General features: G+C 34.8%; 1 pseudogene; it reads right to left on the minus strand.

Moving 5' to 3' along the window:
- Positions 1–235: 235 nt before the first annotated feature.
- On the minus strand, positions 236–24132 carry LOC103972701 (uncharacterized; annotated as a pseudogene).
- Between the last annotated feature and the right edge of the window lie 1163 nt (positions 24133–25295).

Here is a 25295-nt window from a genome sequence, read left to right on the forward strand (position 1 = left end):
CTCTACTAATGACTAATCTATTATTGAAGACCCCATAAGGCTCTGAGAACACATTTTAGCCTAATAACATAGACAGACCAAATAACCTTGTAATGTCGAAGTGTAAGTCATCTGCTTTTTAATAAATGAGAAGTCATGTAAAGATGTTGCATTAACTTCTAGTCTTAAGAATTGACTTGGAAATATATAATGATTAACTTAACTGTTATTATGATAAAGTTACTAGTACAGTACAGAAAGAAAACACTTTTATCAGTTTAATCATTACTACTGAAAAGTTCAATTGACACAGACAAGTCAATGAGATCATGAATATGTAGGTTCACCTTTATAGTGTAATCAAGAAAAATTCCTTTAGGATTGAGATTTGTGTAGTCTAAAATTAAACTGATTCTGGATGTCACTTTCTATGCTATCTGCAACACCAGGGGGTACTGTATTTTCATTGCAACCTCCAGACCATTCGTCAAAACTAGTCGATGGACCTGAAGAAGGCACGTACAAGAATATGTGAAGAAAAATAAGTCTAACAGATATCAACATGAGCAAATCAGAGTTGAACAAGCAAGCACTTTGTTGAAGAATTTTTCTATGGCATCCAAACACACGATATCTGAAATTCAGGAGGATTAGGATATGACCAATCTAGATCAAAACAACCTGCCCTATGCTTGCTGCAGCAAGATGTTCATAATCAAAGCTCGTCAGTTTGGATGACCAATCAGGACCCAGTTTAGCATCCAAAACATCATTCAATTGTTTCCTTGGCATCACATTGGCTCCTTGACGAACAATATCCATAGCAGCTAATATCTGCATCAGGGAAGGAGGCAAGACATGCATTAAAAATCATGCTAGTTGTTCATGAATTTTACATTTGGCTCAAACTAGGTAATCAGATTTAAGTAATAATATACATGAATTGAGTTAGGGTTATCATAAACATAATTCAAACCAAATATTAAAAACTATAGTTCGGATTACCATATGATTTGATCTGATTTGTCTTAACTAGCATGTAAACACTTTGGCATTCGAATAAACAGATTGAAAGTATTTGAAAATAAAATTAATGAATAATAATGGTTAACAGAACTATGATTAAAGTTTTTAGAGTTTCTTCAATATCCATTTTTTTTCACAAGCCTTGATTCTTTGACCATCAACACCATTCTTGTTTTTTAAAAACTATTTTCTTCTTCCTATCACCTCCCACTCTTAATTATTATTAGCATTATATACAATAATTAGTTGTCATATACAAGAATCATGATGTACACAGGTTGAGCATTCCTAATTAGGCTACTAAAAATAAACACCTACTAATTGTCTTCCCTAGGTTCTGATATCCTTGTCAACCAAAAAATGCTCATCAAATAAAATTTTGCATAATTTTTTAAAATGAAGCAAACAGTAAAAATAGTCAAATGCTAAACATTTCTGTAAACTAAGTGTTCATTCGTAACTACAAACTAGTAACTAAGAACGAAAAAAGGAATGTTCAGATTTTGCAACTGGGGGCAAAACAAGAAAAACCTCCCCAAGCTGAGAGTGACAGCAAGCCTTTGATATACTCTAATATATATAATGCTGTTGTTCTGGCTGACAAAAACAAAAAATTCAATAGGGAATTATGAGTTGGAGAAACATTTCTGCATTACTGACAAGGAAATGCGTTCACTATGCACTGTGTATAAAAGTATTGAATTAAAGAGGACATAGAATCTTTTCTAACCTACAACAACAATAACATCAACAAGCCATAATGTCACAACTATATGGGGTTGCTACATGGATCTTTTTCCATATAAGACAATATCCCTAGTTAAATCATTAACAACAAATATTTTTTTATCATTCTTAGTGATGTTTTTGATAGGTTTCTCTCTATTTCTGGCACCACTAATCCTAAGAAACTCACCTCCTCTCTCTAGGTCTCCTTTGAACATACTCAGAATTTAATACCATTCTAAACTGCTCTCATTTATATATTATCCTTGGCTCCTTGCGCATCCAATTCAGTATTCTAGTCTTGGCAAACATTTCTTTGACTCATATATCATTCTTGCACATCCATCTCAATAGTCTACAATTCAAGTCTTTGCAATGCTAACATTTCCTTTACTTGCTACAAGGTTATCCTTACAACCAAAAAGACATGGCAATGTAGGATCTAATATAGAGCCTTACCTCTATTAGATCAGTTGTTTCCATGATTTAAATACTGGTCTTTCAGGTTGCAAAAGAGCAATGTCACCATTGTACCAACCAAGGATCGTCATGCACCCATAGTCATTGTTGGTCAGATGTACCAATCGGTACCAGTGTATCGGCACAAGATACATTGGTATGTACCGATGTTTCGAAGAGGAAGATACCGAGGAGGAAGAGGAGGAAGGATGAAGAAATAAAGGAAATAGGAAGGAAGAGGAGGAAGAAGTTTGTACTGAAGGTGTTCGATGTAATGTGCATTTCGGTCTTGTGGCTTGCAATAGGCTTAACAATTGCATTTAGGTTAGGTTTTATGGCCGTTTCTAGCTTATAATGACAGCTTGGGTGGTCATCAAGCGAAGGCAAAACTATCCAAAAAAAATGGAGCCTCCAACCCGCAACAAATCGTATTTCTTGCAATGGAGATATGACACGCTATACTAGTGAATTAAAAAGCGTGGCGCCAAATCGTATTTCTTGAAGTGCTAGGCGCTCGCCTAGGCACCTGCTTGAGCGAAGCGAGACACTTTGAAATATTAAAATATAAAAAATATAAAATATAATTAATAAATAGATGTTAACAGTGCTAAAATCTAAATAGGGACAATTATATGATAACAATAGTTAACGATAACTGTTAACAGTATTTAATCTACTGTTAGTAGTCGTTAGAGAAGAGAAAAGAGTCATTAACGGTGAAAAGTGGGGAAAGAGAGGGCAACGGTGATGAAGGAACTTTTGAGCAACAACGACGACGGAGGAAGCTGTCGATGCAATAGCAGCGACGCAAGAAGCTTCGGACAACAACAACGACGATGGAGGAAGCTACAGATGATAGTAATAGGGGCAAACAAAGCTTTAGAAGGTGACAGCGACGATAGCGAAAACTATGGACGGACGAAGCTTCAAAAGTATTCGGTGGTGGTGAGGAAGCAACGACTCTCTCCCTCAGCGATGGAAGGAGCTGCACACGAAAGTAGCAGCACAGAGGGAATTGCACATAAAAGCTAGACTTTTCGAACCTATTCATCGACAACAGACCAAGTGTTGATCCTATGTGTCGATGGTAGAAGTAACGACAAAGGAAGCGACACTGACGAAGGCAACAACTGCGCACGAAGTAGGGTTCATAGCTTGTTGGTTCAATTGAACCACCTAAGCTACAATTCAACCAAACGTTTTGTTTCAATCGAATGCTCACCTGAGTTTAGGCAAGTGCCTAGGCGACACTTCACTGAAGCGCGCTGCCTGGTCAAGGCAAGGGCCCGAGTGCCTATTTAAACTCTTGCGCCAGACATCTCAGATCCTTGGAACCCCAAGGTAGCATATAATTAGATGGGGCTTTGGAGTAGTGTATAAGGATGATATATTGCTCAATTCCCCAATGGGGTCACATGAGCACTTGTGTGGTGGGGACCGTTTATGCATGATGGGTTGATTTGGACCCTCTGTTAGGCGACCATTTAGAGCTTACAAAGCCTATTTTTATATTTTGCAATGTGTATAATATGCTTGCTCAAATATGCTTATGGAATCCCAAGTATGTCCTTCAACAAAATGCCCACGCATTCGTGTATTTACTAACCCCTTTTCTTTTTACAAGTCTTGACAAGGAGGCTAACTCGACAAACACACAAGGGTGTCAAAGCGAGACAAGCACATTAATAAATACTCAATAGTCGGGTTGCATTGAGGGCATACCAAATTCGTTGGTGGAAATGAGTCTAGTGACATAAGAAATGAAGCCGCTCGGAGGAGTGAGGGCTTTTGAGATTAGCATACCATTTCAAGACGGTCCATGGATGCATAGTTCCCAATTGATGGGTTTTGGCAATTCAAAATTAGTGATCTATCCAAAATTCAGATGATTTTTCATTATGGAGTTTGAACCAATTAATCATGAATATAACTCATTACAAAAAAATAATTCAGTACAAATTGGGAATGCTAGTCGTTGGTTATCGAACGCCAATCACTAGTCGCCATTGATTGCCAATCGTCAATGGTGCAGACCTCATGGTAGTGAGGAGTTGGTCATGTCATTATTCTTATGTCATAAACTAAAACTCAAGCAACCTATAATCATGCTATCACTTGGACTAAAAAAATATCTTTACTAACCCAAATTCCACATTGTTATGATTTCTCCTCTCAAAAATATCTACGGCAAAAAAATTAATGATTCAAATAAATGATGATATTCATGATGAATTGTATTCAACATATAAAAGAGTATAATAACTTAGAAATAAGATACTGAAATCAAAGACCAACTAGTTGAGTATCTCGTCATTTGCTTAAGAGGTCATTTCTAGTCCACTTGTGACTTAGCATTATAGCAACCTTTGTTGTACTTGATGCAATCTTACTGGAATTTTGGTCGAGCCCTCACACTTCCTAATACCAAGACTTGAGAGACCAATAAATTCGGATATAAAATCTAAGCTAAATTTTTTTTAAAAAATAATTTAATTCATAATTTAAGATGACCAGGTATGAAATAGTTAAAATTAATTATTTAATTAACAAGTTAAAAATTTTCTTGATTAGACATTTAATTTTAGTGGACATCATCCTCATCTCCTATTTATGGATGGTTAAGCCCTCTCTATATTGAGTGCAAGTGTGATCTCCAAAAGAGATAGTTCTTGAACATATTTTTTAAATTGAATATAATAAATTTTATAATTATGGGACTTAAAAGTCATATAATCAATACGCTTGAGTAAAGGTAAATTCACTTTATTCTTCCAGTAATCTCCTGAATAAGACCCAAATAAAATTTATTGTTTTTCTCCTGCCCTAAAGTAACATTTTCAGCCTTTTCTATTAGTACATTTCATAAACGATTTAGGAAAAAAAAAGTTGTGTTGTGCTTATATATTCTGAAGGAGAATTTGTTAACCTAATACCAGTGGACATAATGAAAAGCAAGCTCAATTAAATTGTTTAAATATTTAAATCATTACGATATATTACCCAAAAGTAGGATGAATATGCAATGTCTTGAATAAGATTATCAAATAAGTAAATGACGACTCCCAAACAAACCAAGTGATGTGTCCCAAACAAGGAGTCCCAAACAAGGTTCGTAATTTTGTATTGTATCGATGTTTCTAGTTTTGCTCGGTACGGTACGATATAGGTGTACCGAGCGATACGTTAAGTTGTACTGCTCAGTATATATATATAAAATAAAAATATAAAATATAAAAAATAAAAAAGGAGGTGTTAATTGCCTCGACGATGTCGCCTCCTTTTCTTCTCCTCATGCACGAGGAGAAGAACGCAGTCTTCTAGTCATATGCGGCGTTTGGCGAAGACGTTAAAGGCCGCAAACGTCTTCGGCCTTCAGCGAAGAACACGACGAAGGTTGCAAGCGTCTCCGGCCTTCGACGAAGAATGCGGCGAAGAAGAAGCCGAGTTGCCGACTCTTCGTTAAAACCTGGATCGGGATCGTTGAGAGAGGGCGACGCTAGATCAGAAAGCGTCGAGGTTCTCCTGATTCTCCCTCGTCTCCCTTAACGCTTCTTCTTCTCTCGTTGCAGCCAAGCCGCAGCTATGCTGATACCGCCCGGTAGCGAGCGGTCTGCGTACCGATCGGCTGCCGGACCGATACGTACAGTCCGGTACGAACGATATCATTTGAAATTAAAATCCTTGACCTGAACTCAACTCAGGAAGGTGAGCTTATTTCACCGAGATAACTTCATTTTCAAGAAAAATAAAATCAATAGACACAACAAAACTAAGATTGCCATAATCAATATAATAAATGAAAAAAATAAAGCCCACTTGGAATCATTTTCTCATTTGGTGAGATCCTCCAACTTCGTACTTCAACGTCCGAAAAAGATAAAAACGCTATCCCTTCCTTATTTAGATAATATTTTATTGAAATCAAACTAAATTTACATTCAATTCCAATTAAAAGGTTCTAATTTATGTTTTTGATTTTTCAGATAATGTTTAGAAATTTCTGAGCATTTTAGGATCTGTTGGCACGTAGTGACATACATTTTAAGATTGCCATAATTAATATAATAAATGAAAAGAACAAAGTCCACTTGAATCATTTTCTCATTTGGTGAGATCCTCCAACTTCGTACTTCAACGTCCGAAAAAGATAAAAACGCTATCCCTTTGTTATTTAGATATTTTTTTTATTGAAATCGAACTAAATTTACATTAAATTGCAATTAAAAGGTTCTAATTTATGTTTTTGATTTTTCAGATAATGTTTTGAAATTTCTGAGCATTTTAGGATCTGTAGGCACGTAGTGACATACATTATGCTAGTACTAGCCGTTTAGTACTGGTCCAGCCATAGACCAACATTGCCGATCGGCGCGAGACTACAATCCTTGAATTCAGCTGCTAAAGAAACCACATCTAACATAAACCTAATTAGCAAAAACTAAAAATCTTGAATTCCAATGGACAATGCTCTCTTTCTCCTCAAAACATTTCACAATAAAAAAAGAAATATACAAGATTTATTTGATAACAAAAGTCAACAATGAGTTCTAGTCACAAATCTTAGACATGACAAGATCACGACTCTTAATAGATTAAACACAAAGGATAAGTAAGCATGTCATAAATTAATGTACAAGAAGGATGCGATCACAAGCACAATAAAAAAAATAAAGCTTCAAGAATTTGGAGGGCAATCCAAGTAGACAATCTAAACACCAAAGCAAATTCCCAATTTTAAGATATCAAAAAGCACTCTTAAGAAGATAAAAAAAATTACAAATTAAACCATACGAAAGAGAGAAATTTAGGACGAACGAGGCGACAATGAAGGCATTGATGGTTGGTGACCAGAGAAGTGGAGGCCCAATAAAATAGTAGTAGGGTGGAGCAAAAATAAGTCACCGACAAATATACGATCTCTCTCAGGGAGCTGAACGATCTCAAGTGCAACGATGATCATGGATTCCAATACTATAAATCATAAAGAGGGAAGGTGATCAATGATTTGCCCGATGGAGAAGAAATGATGGACAAACAAGTCGACAAGGACATCATCAGATTGAGGAGCGAAGATGAGGAAAGAGTATGATGGGGTGGGAAAAGGGAAAGAGGGACATCACTCGATTTTAAGATTCCGATTAGACATTTCAAGAAAAACAAGTTCACAAAGTCAATGCAGCAAACCCTAAATGTGGGAAAGAGACCAAAATTTACCTTGAGTGTGAGGGGCAAAAGAGGGCCGAATGAGATGAAGGTGAGCGTGTTGCAAGGGAGGCGAGGGAAGAAAGCTATGGGGAAATGGGAGGAGGGGAAGAGAGGGGGCTGTGGAGAGCAGCGAATATCGAGGGATTCATCACATTAACAACACTTTACAAAGCGAAAAGAAAGAAACATCACTTTTGAAAATAGATTACTTGTTCTGCTTTTATTTATGTGATTTCCTGCCTATTTGGTCCGGAAATAATCCAAAAAATAATTTAATAACATTAAAATAATATACAAATACTATTAAAATGTTTAAAATTAAAGTTAAAAAATTGGCCCAAGTAAATGGCCAGCCTATTAGACTACCCATTACTGTTTATGATAAGCCCATCATGGTTCATTATTAGAAAAATAGGAAAAAAGAAACAAATCTTCAATTTTATGCTCTTATTTTCGGTACAATATTCTATAGAATTTTTGTACGGTGATGATGAAAAAATATAAGTATTCTTTAAATTTTTTATAAAAATTATTAAACTATTTTAAATATTAATAAACATGCTAAGGAATGAGTAAAAAAAAAGACTACAACACACCATGAACAAGAATTCAAAAAAGAACCTAAGAATTACATTGTAATCAAACATTGCATATTTTATTACATCTAAGCTTATTAATAAAATAAATAAAACTTTCATAATGAAAAATCTTAACTCCACGTATTTGGAGCATGAAAACAGGTTATTGATATCTTGTGGAAGTAGGGTTTCATCATAAAATATTGTCATCATGCATAATTAAAAAAATAAAAAAATAAAAAACTATTCCATGAACTATTTTCAAAGAGAACTATAAAGTTAAATGAGACATAGATACGTAGGATTAACTTCACTATCATCTACCGAAAAGAGGAGGAATGAAAATACAATTAACCTATATCATCCAATTGCCATCAAACACCACCAAGAAGAATTAATCCATGGATCTTTTGCGAACCGTTAAATATAATGCATCTATGGATCATTTTGTCACACCCCCTAAATTAACGCATGCAAGAGGTGTGAACATATGTTAAATTAATAATATTATAATTCAATAACAATCAAAATCCAAGATACAAAATAACATTTGAGGACATTGAACAAACATTTTTCACATCAATAAAACACGTGCAATTTATAATCATATACTAGATCTCTTAATAATATACTAGATCTCTTGAACCATTTTTTTTAATTTAATATAATAAATTTTATATCATCCTTTAATATAATGAATTTAATATAATGAATCTATAATCGATACAAGACCTCAATGGTTCATCCTTTTTCTTATCTAACGACATTGGAGCACTCCATGATGAGACATTAAACCGAATGAAACTCTTATCTAACAGTTCTTATAGTTGCTTGTTGAATTCCACAAACATGAGTGGTGCCACTCTATAGGGAGGCTTAGATATTGCGGTTGTACCCAGGGACGAAAACATTAGCAAATTCACCTATTCCATTTGGTGGTAATCCGAGCAAGTCATCCGAGAATATAATAGGAAACTCAAGAGTTTTATTTAAATTAGGTTCTTGATCTGAATACTCTTTTTACAAATACAAGATAGCAACAACAGCCCATTTGGATAAGTCGATGAGCTTAAAGTAACGAGATAAGGCAAGGAGTTGAATCAAGCCTATCGCCCTTAAAATAAAGAATTGGCTAAGTTGGTATGCAAAAATTGGCCGAGTCTAGCAATTTCCTAAAAACATTCAGGTCATAATTTTTTTCCAATGACTTACGTTGCATCACCACCAAAATTATCCATCAAACTTATATATTTTCTTCTAAGTGTATCAGCTAAAACATTTGTTTTACCAAAATGATAACGGATGGTGCATAAAGGAAAGATTTCAAATGTTCGCCAATATAAATAATGTCTTTAAATATTTAGAGCAAAAGTAATTACAACTAATTTCATATTATTAGTTGGAAGAACTATAAGATCCACGTTTTGTCTACTTAAGGAATAAAGTAGATAATGGATTGAAGTCCGATTTTAGAGTTTCCGAGCATAGCCTTTTGAGATTTCGCGATAAAATATTCGACACTAATAATCCATATATCAGGAAACAAATTTTGGTGGAATGTCATAATTCCAAGTACACTATGCATCATGATTGTTTAAAATTAATGATATGAACGGGATCCACTATATACTTTCAAATTATTGATCATCGATTTGAGAGTCGATAAAATAAACTTGATTTTAGCATCCATAGATTCCTATAATCCTCTTCGCAATCTTGAAAGGATAAGAGATTTAAAAGGAGACAAAAGTCAAAAATCAAAAGTGGCTGAATTATCCTATCTATTTGATACATAAAAGCTGCAAGGGCATATCAAACCGAACGACATTATTAAGAATTCGCACTGACCATATCAAGTTCTAAAAGCTATTTTTAAGAAATCCCCTTTCTTAATCATTAATTGATAGTAAACAAACCTCATACAAATCTTCGAAAACACTTGTGCACCATACAATCGATAAAATCAATCATCAACTTTGGGTAGAGGATACTTATACTTAAGTGCCCCAAATTCAACTATTTATAATCAATCCAAGTCCTTAATGTTTCATCCTTTTTCTTAACTAACAGCATCGGAGCATCTCATGATGAGACATTAGACATAATGAAACTCTTATCAAACAGTTCTTGTAGTTGCATTTTCAATTCCATAAACTTGATTGGTGCAACTCTATAGGAGCACTTCAAAGAGGCGCCGGTCGATTCGGCCGAGTGCCTGGGTTAAACCAGGCGACTGAACCAAATTTTTAGGTCAACTAAATCATAGATATCATGCTCCCTCTCGCGATTTTGCCACTGAGATTTCTTCTCTGCTGTCGCTTCCATTATCGTTGCTTGCCGCTACTGTTGCTACTTGTCGCTACCATAATCATTGCTCGCCGACTGCCACAATCGTTGCTTGCCGTTGGTATTACGACGACTGTCGTCGTTCCCGCTGTCGCTACCGACTGCTACTGCAGTTATTGCCTCAATAGCTATATACTGTTAACAGTATAGTGAGAAGAGTGTGAGAAGATTGAGGCTATTGATCAGAAAGGAGTTATTGCCTCAATAGCTATATACTGTTATTGCCTCAATTAATAGTATTTCCCATGTGAAGGCACTTATGTTATACCAGTTTAATTACCATACAAAAACATGGTTGTAGACTCATGGAGTATTAAAAGGTAGACTACAACAAATTTGGAAAAATAACAGACAAAAATCAGAAAGGAGAATATAAATTATGGATACGAAGTTAAAATAGCAGCAAATTTTGTACATAATTAAACATGAGTGAAGTTCTAAAAGAATATAAAGACCAGCTTTTGATAAAATTACCAAATTATACACTTTTGCAAAAATATCTAAAAATATATAAGCTAAAAATATATAAGCTAAAGTCATGTTTCTAGTATGTAGAAATAGCAAGAGAGAGCATAACGAAAATCAAATTCTCATTCATACTGAAAAGATAGGGGCAAAGGAAGCTCACCTTATTAGTTTATGACCAAAAAGAAAGGGGCAAAGACAATTGATGTATTAAAGGCAAAGAGAGAGCTTACATAAGATTGAGTCATATCGGAGTTTCTTGTTGTTCCAGCCTTATTACCAACAAAATTTCATGGGTCACAATATAATGTTGATGATTGGCCCCAGTTCATCGAATTCAAGGCTCCATACAACTCAATATTAGTATAGTGATGACAATAATAGTTCTACTGCTTAACAGCGACATAGTCATGCTTGTGCATTTGCGCTTACCCAATCCCAGAACAATTTCTCCCATAGTGACTAATATGCCAGCTGTTCTTAATCCATGTATCTTTGCAACACTTCCAAATTTATTTCACATGTTACACATAATATATTAGTTTTGGGTGCTGCAGGAAGAATATTATCAGTGGGTTCTGCGGACTTATAATTTCTATCTTTAAGAGTCTAACAATTGCAACCTCAACATGTGACACACTTGATATGATAAGATTTTTGGTACTACCAAATAATAGTATGACACTTATAATTGAATTTTTGATATGTACTTCCTTACCTCAGAACCTTTACAAGCTATGTTTATATATATTTTCATGATATATGAACATTAAGATAGGACCTAAAAACTTATTTTGATGCATTCTTGGGCAGAAAAATATTTTAATTAGTTAAAAATTATTGAATTTTTGACATGTACTTCCTTATCTCAGAACCTTTACAAGCTTTGTTTACATATACTTCTTGATATATAAACATTAAGATAGGGCCTACAAGCTTATTTTGATGCATTATGGGGCAGACAAAAATTTTAATTAGTTTAAAATTAAAAGTAACTTTTGAAATTGGTCTGACCAATCAATCAATACAAACCTACACCAACACATGGTAATGGATACATAATGGCCCCATACTAGTCTGTCCTAGCACATACTGAATTGAGATTTTAATCCTTGATAGAAGTAGGGTCTGCCGTACTGAACCGTACTGCCCGATACGGGCAGTATGTACCGGTCCGACAGGTTGTCGGTATGCGGACCGCTTGTTACCGGCCCGAGTGCACTGTAGCACTGTAGCAGTGCACTGTACTCGGCACACCTGGGTGTACCGCTCGGTACACCGTACCGTACCGGTACCGAGCCCAGGTCGAAATACCGGTACGGTACGGTATTACGAACCTTGGATAGAACTACAAATTTTAAGAAACATTTGCATGCATAAAGATAAATTAACAAGCTAGAATAAACAAGGCACCAGAATAAATCTAAACAGCCATAAATGGAAAATTACTAACTGGATATATACATATAGCATGAGTTTCTAAAATATATATGCTGGAAAAAATAAATCTAAGCATTCACACATTTGGATACAACAGTATGTAAACACACAAATTATAGTAAAAGTTACAAATTGCAGCCTCAAGGTTACAGATAATTGATTATGTTTGACTTCATATAATTGGCAAGTAATATAAAAAACCAAAAGGGAAATTAAAATATAAAGAGTAGAGCTGTGCATACTTTATCTAATATTGCCACACCTGGCAACTTTGTTCCTCTGAGAAACTCCCAAGCAACTGATGCATTTCTAAACACTGAATATTGATTAGAATAACTTGATTTTCCTGCAAACGCTTTGCAGGCTGCATTCCCAATAAGAATCACCTCACTGCCATTTTTGCTTATTCCTTCAAGTACGGATACCAATTGAGATGTTCTTACGTTAACTTCCTCTAAAGAACCAAAACTTACTGAACCAATCAATATGACTTTCTGTAAGATGTGAATATTTATTACGGAAGCAGATATGTACAAAATAATTCACAAAACACAAAAGAGTCAAATTATAAGGCATAAAAAATAAATTTTAAGCAATAAGATATAAAAGCTAGGTTAAGAAGCACTACTATAAGGAAAAAACTAAACAAAGAAAAATATCCACTCAAGTTTAACAATTAGGGTTCATAGGTAAAAAAGAAACCTTGCTTGAAATTTTGAATAATAGCGCCATCAAGCATCACAAAAATATCCATCTTTCGCAATGTAGATGTCTTTTCCAATTAGCAATACTATAAATTTCATCCGTATAACTAAGTAGCTAGACATTTTCAGTATGCTAAAATGTCAATTCTGCAAGTATTTGAGCAACTTTGCTGACCAAGTTTCTCATGATCTACTTAAGTCATTATATATAAAGCTTTGTTATGTTAACCCATCTAAAAAGGTCAGGTTTGGTTGCAATTGCATCACCCTAAAGTGACAATAGTCATAGTATCTTTGGCTACTTTCTAAGTCACCACTCACCCACTATAAACCTGAAAATCTTCTTCTTTGTGCAAGCCATATTTTTTGCATAGCATTCTATCAGCTCAGCATTATTTTGATTACCTAATTGGTTACTTATCATTTTTAAAGTCCTCATTCATCAATATCAGCTAAAGATCACAAATCAACCAGGAAACCCTCTAAGTTTGTTAAGTAATCCCAAACAAAGATAACATAAGCAAAAGATGGACTTGCATTAAATAATCTATAGTTGGTTCATTGTTACTCTAAAAGCAAGTTCAAATCACATAAAATGACAAAAGTTACACCATAATTCAATGAACAAGGTACAGTTCAAATATCAAGGCATTAACAATATTGTATAAGATAGCTAGTTCTGAAAAGAATGCTAGGACATGGAAATGACAGAGAACAAATACTGGGTTGGCTGGTCAAATCTTCTTAATTATCTAAAAAATCAAATCACTAAACCACGAAAAAAAATAATACTTACATGTCAAGGACATGCATTAACCAGATAACTTTTGCAAAACACATCTAAGTCAACTGCCTTGTATTAATACGACAAGTTGTCACTAATCTTGTGATGCTCTCTATGATAGATACAATATTGAATGAACATCCCATATTTTCAAATAAAAACATAATGTGCAGTGTATACGCCATGAAAGTTAGTTCATCTCCATTTGGTTTGCTTAAGCACCAAACTCAACATTTTCAATCAAAAAGTAAAAATCACAATAATCAGAAAGTTAAAACAAGACTACAGAAAATAGAACCACAACAACAAAAAAAAATACTAGAGTTAAAATTGTTTGATTGATTTCTAATAAATTGAATTAAAAGTTCAAGTTTGTGAAAGATAAAGAAAGATAAGCATACCAAATTGAGAAAGTATTTGCCCAACCAAACATCATTGTAGCAGGTAATGAAGCCAAAATTGATCGATTCAAATGCAAGGATTCAAATGCAAGAGAGCAGTCCCTGACACCTTTTGTTTTTATTTTTTTGCAATCTAAAACAGCCAACAGCTTTGAACAACTGTTATAAGCTGTTAAAATTTAAAAATAAAAAATTAAAACAACTAGTTTCAAACCAGATCGAGCAAAATCACTCGGTCCACGTGCCAGAACCAATCAGATGAGTAAATACTAATCAGTACATATTGGTCTGATAAGTTATTTGGACCTCGAGACTAAAAATGATCATACAAAACTGCTAAGAGGAAAAATGCTAACTTGATCTACTATTTTAGCTTAAACTGAACTATGTCTTGATACATTTATATACTCCACCAAAACTCAGTCTGCTAAAGTAACTACACTTGCAGCATGATGATCACTAACAGACTTAATAAGAATGAAAACATGCCAAATTAAATTTCATTCTCAATAAAATTGTAGCACAACCTATCTCAGAGTTGATGCAGCTGTCCAAGGAGAAATCAAGCATATCGACTATGATAGTTCTTTTTTACTTCAGTGTTTTGCAACTAAGATGTTAAATCTGATCATTATGCTGGCATGGACCACTGATTGGATACATTAGTGCTGTAATCAGTGATTGAAACTAGGGAATATTAAAATGATATTTTTAAGTAGATATTCATGATCTTCTATTATATAAAGAACTTAGTGACCACTTTTATGATAAAAAACGGGGGACAACAAGCAATACCATCCAATAAACAATTTTTTTCTATTAGTTGATCTTCCATAGCTGCATGTACTTGACCATTTTTATCTATAGAAGAAACAGAAGAAAAATATAATTATCATAATGGCTTAATGGACATTCTGAGATGCATTTGTCACTTGGTTTTGAACCGGTTATGGCTTAGATGTTAATGAAAGACAAAGAGTACCTTATAAAACACAAACATTTAACCTCAATTAGATTTCAAACATGGCACAGAAAGTAAATTATGAGGCCACAGACCTTGCATGTTGAGAGCATAGAAGAGGTTTCTTTCATTGAAACTGGCCCTAGATCCACAGGCACCCAACCTGAATATTAAAGATAATCAGTAAAATGTCTCACTGTTTAGGTTAGAAATGCCTACACTATGAAGATCCAGTTACATATGTTTCACAATCTTTTAATGCATTAGATCATCAAGGGATCATTTGGAAAGATGTAAGTGGAGCTATAACCAGTAATGATAGCCAGGTTAGGTTCAGCTACCAGTTATCCTAGACCCACAGACGTGGTATAGGCAACAAGTAGGAAATTGGACTTGGACCCTCTCCTTTCAACAATAAGGGGACCAGGACCAAGTTGAGTACAAAAGGCCAAGTCCAAAATGGATCTTGATATGTTCAAGTGATGAGAGAAAAGTGATAGAACACATATAATTTGTGACACGATTAATTAGGATTCTAATCAAAGCTTGTACCAAGTCCATGTTATAAAATTTAACAAATTCATAAAAAAGATTTAAGAAGTTTCACTAGAAAAAACTAAAATGAAAGAAAGAAACAAACAAAGAATACGTTGTGGCTTATGAAAAAAAAAAGAAAAAAATTTAAGAAATAATAATACATAAAATAAATATATAGGCAAGCATTAGCATGCTTTCCAGGACTCAGATAAGCCAAAATGAAAGTGTGAACTACAAATGGAAAGTAAAGGGAAAGATTAAAAGGACAAAGGTTCAAAAGGGCCAATCCAAGCTTAAAAATTAATTTTCACATGATTTTACATGTACAATTCATCATACTAACCTACCAAGATTTCATTATAAGCGTATATCTCCACCAGCTCAGGCTTGCCAACTTTGACACACAAAATCTTTCTGAAAATAAATTGGAATCTTTCTTTGTTGTGTAAGTTTGATCAGTTCTAGTGCTTCTTTAACAGCATCATGTTCCACTAAGTGGGTAGGTACCGAAAGTCCGAAACCATTCATTATCTGAAATGCTAGCTTTCCAATGAAAATCAGTCCATCACATGTAGAAGCTAAAACATGCAATGTATTAGCTTTTTTCAGGAAATTACTCCCTCCAATCTGCAACATATTTAGCTCCCATCAGAAGGAAACAGCATGCAGAATGCCAAAAATTTAGAATTAAAAAAACAAGAAAATCTGGGCAATGAAACTGTTGTTTTAAATCAATTATCTAAAACATGGAATCAGACTATTATTCAAATGCAATAAAAGCAGAACATATCTAGTTAGCACCAGTTTGGCAACATGTTGCTCCAACTCAAAAGGTTTGCGTAGAATGAAGAGATCGGTAACAGTCCATAATAGTGCTCCAATGGTCAAAATGACCGTTGGAATATTTTCTCATAGGTTTTTAAACCCATACTCCCTCATATTTCACTCCATTTCACTCTCATAAACATCGTATTATGGAGAATCATACGGTCAACAATAGTACGACACAGTGATTTCAATAGGTGCTCGGGCGAGGTGAGGCCCGAGCGCCTCGCTTCATGTCCAGGCGCCTCGCTTCAAAGAGGAGCTGATTGGGCGCTCGCCCGATACCAGGTGGTTCAGGTGTGCCCCTGGGCTAAACCAGGCGACCAAACTAAATTTTTAGGTCTAGTTGGTTTTCGATGCTTTAGTTGGTTCAATCGAACCAACTAAATCATCGATATTAGGCCCCCTCTCGCGATTTCCCCGACTTCCCCAACCCTAACACTCGCGATCGCAATTTCTTCGTTGTTGCTACTCTCTACTGTCGCTACTCGCCGACTGCTCGCCGCTGCTGTCATCGCTCGCCGCTCTCATTGTCGCTCCTCGCTCCCACTCCCGCTATCACTCGCCACTCCTACTGTCACCGACGCTCGCCGCTCCCGCTCCAGCAACGGCTGTCGCCTGCTACCATTGCCGTTGCCTCAACAGCCTCGGTCTTCTCACACTCTTCTCACCATACTGTTAACAGTATACTGCTACCTGTATACTAATAATAGTATTTTTATTTATTAGAATAATAATATATTATTTTGATTTTAATACTATTAATTTTTATTTAAAATTAAAAAATATACTATTATGATTTATTTATTTAATGTGATTTTATACCTAATTTTCTTAATTTAATAGCATATTTTTTATTTAAATAATTATATTTATTAATTATATTATATATTTTTATATTTTAGCGCCTCGCTTCGCTCGGGCGAGCACCTAAAATCTCAAGCGTTTTTGGACCTTGGCGTCTTTTGACGCCTAGCGCTTTTTAAATCACTAGTACGGTGATAGTTGGTCATACTTATCCGAGCAACAGTATGATACAAAGCAGCAGATCAATAGCGAAAGTAGAAGCTCTGACATTCACCAATATATGCCTTAGGAGCCGTCTCGAACAAATGTGATTTATCACGATTAACCTACAATCATCACCACATTGATGCACCGATGGCATACGGTGTATATTTTAGCTGAAATCCTTACTTCTATTGAGCTGCACATTGTTATTTCGAAATCCTATATGCTCTTATCCCGAAATAATTTGTATATATAAATCTGTAATGTAACGTTTATGTTTAAATTATATTGTTTCGTACAAGCACATGCATATTTCGTTGTTTCACATGTGCTTTCCGATATATACGAGTTTTATTGTTCACATATCCTTTTGTACTCTGGTGGCTATGGGATTGTCTGGACCTTTGTTAGAAATGGTAAAGGGCACCTGCTTAGAGCCCGTGATGCATTGCCGGCCCCTTCTGACTTCACCCAGACGTGGGTGGATTGAGCTCCCAAACGTAGGAGACTTCTGTTAGGTGGTTATCCAGAAATAGATGGACTATATTTTGTTTAAGATCCGACTGCACCCTCTGTGTTTTTGATAAGATATCCAAAGCATCGCTTATGTGTTTATATGTGCGCTTTGGATGAAAATAAAATGAATGTAACGTCATTGATATATTTCGAAATGTTTCATATGCCTTTGATATACTTCGAAACATTTTAAACGCCATTGATATGCTCCGAAACATTTCATACGTCACTGATATGCTCCGAAATGTTTCGTATGCCTTTGATATCCTCCGAAACATTTTATACACCATTGATATGCTCCGAAATGTTTCATATTCTTTTATATGCTCCAAAACATTCCATATGTCATTGATATGCTTCGTAATGTTTCATAGGCCGTTGATATACTTTGAAACACTTCTTACGTTATTGATATGCTCCAATTATTCTTTACTCCATTTGTTATGAATCAAATATGTTTTGAATGAAATGACATTTGTGATTCTGTATCTAATGAGTTAATATCCATGAATTCTTGTATCTCTGACTTGTATTTTGATACCAAGTTTGTTTGAAACTACCATTTCTTATTCTGGATATGTTTCCCACTTGCTGAGCTTTGTAGCTCACTCCGTTACTATATAACCCTTTTTCATGTTAGTTTATCACTCACTAAAATGTTATAATTGAGCTGAGGCAGTGGAAATCTATTTAGATTATGGGCAAGTCTTTGTTGGTTGTGATGTTATTGTTGTATAAATGTATTTTGTATGTAATAAAATGTTGCAGACAAATTTAAATTGATATATCGTGTAGAAGTTTTAAAAAGACCTCTCTCGTTTTGGAATTGTTGGAATGTTTAGTCTATAATAATATGAACTTGTAGAAATGGTTGGAGTTCTAATTGTATAAATTATTATGCTCAATACACTAAATCGTGGGAAAAATTTCATGATTAGGTTCAACAAGCATATCATGTTAATATGCAGATGTATAGGATTGAGGACTCGATTCACCACCAGTGGAGGCCTACCATTCATTTTATAAAAGACACTTGCATAATGCTGACACAAAACCTTATAAACTAGGACAAAGCAAAAATTTTATAAAATTATGGATCCGCCTTTTTTCACTTTCATCTTTCTGCTATTCTTATTCTTTTCTTTAATTGTACCCCTATAAAACTACTTAGCATTTCCAATAGGCACAAGTTCATGCCATCACCAACTAATGCGCTATCCAGACAAAGGCTTGGGCCACAACCTAAGCTGCATGGGAGCATACTACCAACTAAAATATGAAGATAACAAAGTGAAACAAATACATAGGAAGCTAACAATTTGAGTTACAAATGCTTTTGACCTTGCTAGCAATACAACACTTGTTATGTGGACATGATCACTACAATAATCAAATGCCTACCATATGTCATGTACAACTAGCAGTCCATAAAAAAATCTGCTAAGATTATGAGAAAGAGCTAACAGGAAAAAACTACAGTTCACCACATTTAGCACTTCAAAGTTATTCCTAATATGTTTAGCACAAATAAAGACATACATCTTGATGCAAATCAAAAGCAGGAACCATATCCATCAGATAATTGAATAAATGAGGCGCAGATTGATCTCCAACACCACCAATTTGAAAAAAGAAATAAAATAGTCCAAGTTTTTCATACTTCCTTCTTTAAAATCAAATTAGCATCTTGCAAAATAAATCCATTACATGCAGTACACTGTTGCACCAACTTGAATAACAACCAAGCTCATGTTGTAATAATTTCTTATTAGGAAAAAACATCAGAAACATGTTTAAGATTATCCCTGAAGAGTTTAAATGAAAGTAGCATCAAACAGAAATAGGATAGAAGAGGATACTATTGCAACATAAGGTTGTTTTTTGGTCTCACTGATCTTCATTAGTTGCAACAATTCCTCCTCAAAATGAAAACCAGCAACAGATGCATGGCAAAAGCGGGCAACACCAACAGTTGAAGCAAGAACCCTATGTGATAGTGAGAAGGCATCATTAACAAAGATGGAGACACCAGATGACAATGTCTTGGAGAACTCGTAGGAATTTGCAACTTCTTCTTTATTATTTGTCAAGTTGTCAAGAAGAAGTACATCTGCATTTTCCACGTTTTTCATCTTGAATTGCAAGATGGCAGAAGCATCATTTGCAGGCACAACTTTAACCTTGAGAAGCGCTGACAAGTGATCTGTTCAACGATGACATTTCAAGCAGAACACTTAACTAAAAGACCACAGCGGAAAACCATCATCATTAAAGCAGAACTTCAATTAAAGAGACCAAATCTCTAAACTACTGAAGCAAGATAGTCTAGTGCATATATATTAAGAAACTGTCTTTCTTCCTGTATGTCAATAAACTAATACATGATAAATTGAAAGCTAATATTAGAATGCTGCAGAGAACTAGTATGGTTACTTAATATCTTCTCTTAAGATAACATGATAAAAGCAACAGTGTATACATTAGGTCTGAAATGCTACTAACCTGCAAAGGCCTCTTTTGAAAGAAGCCTTGAAGCATTGGCCTGAGGCCAGTTGCTTGCTAAAATTACTTTAGCCCCAACATTGTATAGATACTTGATAGTTAAAATTGCTCTATTTAAAGAGAGATCATCAGAAACCCTTAAATTCAGCAGAAGAGCAGAATCAAGCCGAACCATGACAACTTCTCCATAAAGTTTCTCAATGGGAAAGTTTCGAAGAGTTTGCACAGGTAACACTGAATCTAATCTATCAATGTTGGTGTCTTTATCCTGAAGAAATGTCATCAGTTATATACTTACGAAAATCAACATCTAGTAAATGAAAATGACATATCCTGATATCCAAGTATCCAAATCAGTGATTTAAAAAACGCTAGGCGCTAAAAGGCGCCACGGTCCAAAAACGCCCGAGGCGCTCGCCCATGCGTTTGCCCGAGCGAAGTGAGGCACTAAAAATTAATAATATTAAAATTAATAGTATTAAAATCAAAATAATAGTGTTATATTGTTAACAGTATATAGTATAACAGCATACTATATACTGTTAACAGTATACTTTCAATTTCGAAAGAGGAGAAGTGAAAGAGAAGAGAAGAGTGTAAGGGAAGACCGAGGGTGCTGAGAAAAGCGGGAGCGGGAGCGGCGACAGAGACAACGACAGCAGCGAGCAGCTACAGCGGCTGAGAGAGCGGGAGCGACGAGCAACGACAGTGGCAGCGAGCAATGTGAACAGTGAGCAGGGTTAGGGTTGGGGAAGTCGCGCTGATATCGATGCTTTAGTTGGTTCGATTGAACCAACTAAAGCACCGGAGACCGGACCAGACCTAAACCACTGGTTCGGTCGCCTGGTTTAACCCAGGTGCTCGCCCGAAGCTCTCGATGCCTGGGCTCGGGCGAGCGCCTATGCGGCACCTCTTTGAAGCGAGACACCTGGAAATGAAGCGAGGCGCTTAGGCTTTGCCTCGCCTCGCCTCGCCTGAGCGCCTAGGCGAGCGCCCGAGCGCCTTTTTAAATCACTGATCTAACTAAACTAAGAGTATCCAATAAAATATAACACAAAATATAGCTGGAGAAAATTAAACTATGACAATCAGTAAGCAAGAGAACAAAGACAAATCTGGGCAAATGTACAAATTCGAGTAACAAGAAAAACATTCCATTAGAAGGTTTAACAAAGTGCTTCCAGTTCATGTTGCTGCAGATGCTGATGCATTCATATAACTGTTTTGATGGCCTATATAGTCTATGTAGTACAACTGAATCTTCATAACAAGCAGCTGCACATACCCACAAAGGAATTCTCAATAAAATGTTCACTATTTTATAATAAGGTTCAACATATGAACCAAATATTCTATTAAAACATCAAATAATTTTAAAAATATAAAAAATTGTAAAAGAGTCAAACTCACATAAAGACCCATATCAGATTAGCTATTTTTAGGTAGGAGAGTCAACTACTTGACAAGGATTCAAATGCAACTAAAATAAATATAAGAAGATAGATCTAAGATATGAAACAATACATTGAACCTTTGTCTGCAAATATCGATCAACTTCAATAACTTTTTGACAAAATGGTTATCGACCCATAAATTGTAAAGAAGTGAGAGGGAAAAAAATAAAAATTTTAATGCACCAACAAAATGTTAGATGGGACCTGTAGGCTATGCAAGGGAATGCAGTTCCCTTGGTTTCTGACAATTTGGAGTCTTAGTTTACTTTAAAATTTGAATAATTCAAAAAAATCTTGCATGTCTTTTTGTGCTGAACCTCCTAAATTTTCACAAATCCATATCATTTTATGTCAAAGCATTCTTTGTTCAAAACTTAGTTAAAGTACCGACTATATGCCATCATATAGTAACATCAAATTAGTAAATTTTCAGCACAAGCCAAACAAGTTGATAAGAGCCACTCTATTATTTAAGAAGAAAATATTACAACATTGGGCTCTTTTATCATGCATCTAACTCCTAGATCTTTTCTTATCTCTAAGCAATTATTGGTGCAACATAAAGCTGGGTTTCATCACAAATTATAATAATTGTGATGATATCATTTTGAAAGCAGGTTCAAATGTTCATCAAACTATATGAGAATCCATGATAATCAACAAAAATATGTACAATCAAATAGAATGGACAATTTTAAAAACATTTTACAATCATCAAGTTCAAAATAATACAGACCTTTTTAATATCACATGTATTACAAGAATCTAGCACTTGCGAGCAAAATGATTTGAACCGTGAACAGGAAGATCTCCAGCTGCCTAAAAGTACAAGGACCAAACAAAAACCTTTAGTAAAAATTCTCAAAGCAAAAGGGATTATCATTTTGTCACTACACACACCAGATAAGAAATCAATCCACCTACAACTCTGTGGCCGTGAAATAGTGTTGCTTGGATTTGCTTGACGGAACATCAATGACTTGAGTGGTGGTGAACTTAATGAGTCAAAATGATACTGAGATCGATGAATGGAACTTGAAGCTTGAAGCATCATGAGGCTGACTTATGCCACTCCAAAACTTAAAAATTTAAAAAATTGTTACGATGACAGTAGAAGTCACTAAATCATAATCTTAATTCTTAAGAAAATGCATGATGCATCTATTGTACTAACTACAGCAGAGATGAACCTAGCATAAGCAAAGGATCTTTACACACAAGTATCCTGATGACTGGATATAAGCATTCAAGTGTCAGAATTCTCACACAAAAAGTGCAACAAGAGAGGAAAAGCAAAAGTAGCTACCTCAAATCTACAATACAAGCTTTCCAAAAAACAAATGATCTAGTATTATTTTCACCTATAGGCTACAACAATAAGCTAATATACCTTTTTGAACGATAACACTAGTAAAATATTCTTCCAATAAAATGTGGTTTAATTTTGGAGCTTGAATTTTCATAAAATTTCTGTAAAGAAGAAAGTGTGATACGTCCAACAAAATTATAAATGATCTATGAATCTAAGATATAGTAAGAACTATTGATCACTAAATTTCTCTAACGATAAGACAATGTGGGACTTGAACTGAGGTTTTTGCATCAATTCCTCTTTCATATTCAATTGGAACTTAAATCTATAACCTATCATGATCCTAGTGGAAGTCTATAACATTTATTTTGCTTCTATTTTGCAAACAAATTAAAAAGCACATTCCAAAATGCCCGAGGCGCTAGGTGCTAAGTGCTCGCTCAAGCGAAGCGAGACGCTCTGACAGTGGAAATTTCAGACTAGGAGAAAAGAACTGTCATGTCTCCCGAATCGATAATATTAAAATTTTTCATCACAAATCAATTCAGGATCCAAGTTTGGGGACACTGAGAAACATTGAGTCAAATTCATATCAATAAAATCTATGTAGTTTATATTTATATAGCACATCACTCATGATTCACATTTATGAAAATCCAAGCCAATTTAACAAAACATTAACAACACTTATAAATCCACAAGCTAAACAATTTATACACTCAGAAATCCAACCAATTACCACTAGATCATATCATTGTAAACTAAACTTAAGATTCCAAAATTCCAAATAAAAGAGATCTTTTAACACCTTTTATACGCTATATTCATTCAGGTTCATCGATAACACTTCATTACATACAAAATTTTCTTATACAACAATAACCACAATATAACAACCAATAAGTTTTACCTACAATTCTGAATAGCTCTCCACAGCCTCAGCTCAATACAAACATCTCAGAGAGTGACAAGTTGACCCGAAAGATTTATATAGCAACGGAGTAGGCCTAAAAAAGCTTAGCAAATGACAAAACATATCCAGAACGAAAAGAGAGCCCTAACAAACAAGGTATCACAATGCAAGGCAGAATACAAGAAATCCCAGGGTATCATCTCATTAGATATAGAATCACAAATGTCATTTCATTCAAAACACATTTGGTTCATAACAAATGGAGCACAGTGTAATTAGAGAATATCAATAGCGAATGAAATATTTCGTAGCATATCAACAGCATATAGAACATTTCAGAGTATAACAAAGGCAGATGAAACATTTCGGAGCATATCAATGGCATATGAAATATTTCGGAACATATCAATAACGAAGGAAACATTTCTAAACATATCAATGGCATATGAAATATTTAAAAGCGTATTAATGGCGTATAAACATTTCAGAGGCATAGGAAACATTTCGAAATATATCAGTGGAATATAAAATATTTCAGTGCATATCAATGACATATGAACCATTTCGAAGCATATCAAAGAACAAATACGAAACAAAAGCTCAAACGTCGTATTTGACGTTGTATTGGTATCATTCTTATCTAAAGCACATATAGAAACACATAACCAAAGCTCTAAATATCATATCAAACATATAGAAGGTGCAATGGGATCATTACAGAATATAGTTCATCCATTTCTGAATAACCACCAGACATAAGTCTCCTACGTCTGGGAGTGATAAGACCTTAAGGTCTTATTGGGGATGAAAGAAGAGAAATGAGAATGAACGCTTCGAGGGGATCGTCCTCCTTGATCACTTCGAGGGGATTGGCCTCCTAGGGTTTGTCCATAGACTGAAATAATACTTCATTGATTGATTTATTCTGAAAAGAAAGGGTTACATCACTATTTATAGAGTTCCACCTAGAGTCCACCGGGACTTAGACTCTTAATAATAAATAAATATTAAATAAAACTCTAGCTAACTTTAACTAAACTAAATAAACTCAATAAATATTATTCAAAACTCATAAAATAAAAGGGTCCTAACAATTCCTCCCTCTTCAAATCAGCATTGTCCTCAAAGTTGAGCAGCATCAAACTCGAGGA

This window comes from Musa acuminata, chromosome BXJ2-4 (genome assembly GCF_036884655.1).
Source record: "Musa acuminata AAA Group cultivar baxijiao chromosome BXJ2-4, Cavendish_Baxijiao_AAA, whole genome shotgun sequence".
Lineage (NCBI taxonomy): Eukaryota > Viridiplantae > Streptophyta > Magnoliopsida > Zingiberales > Musaceae > Musa > Musa acuminata.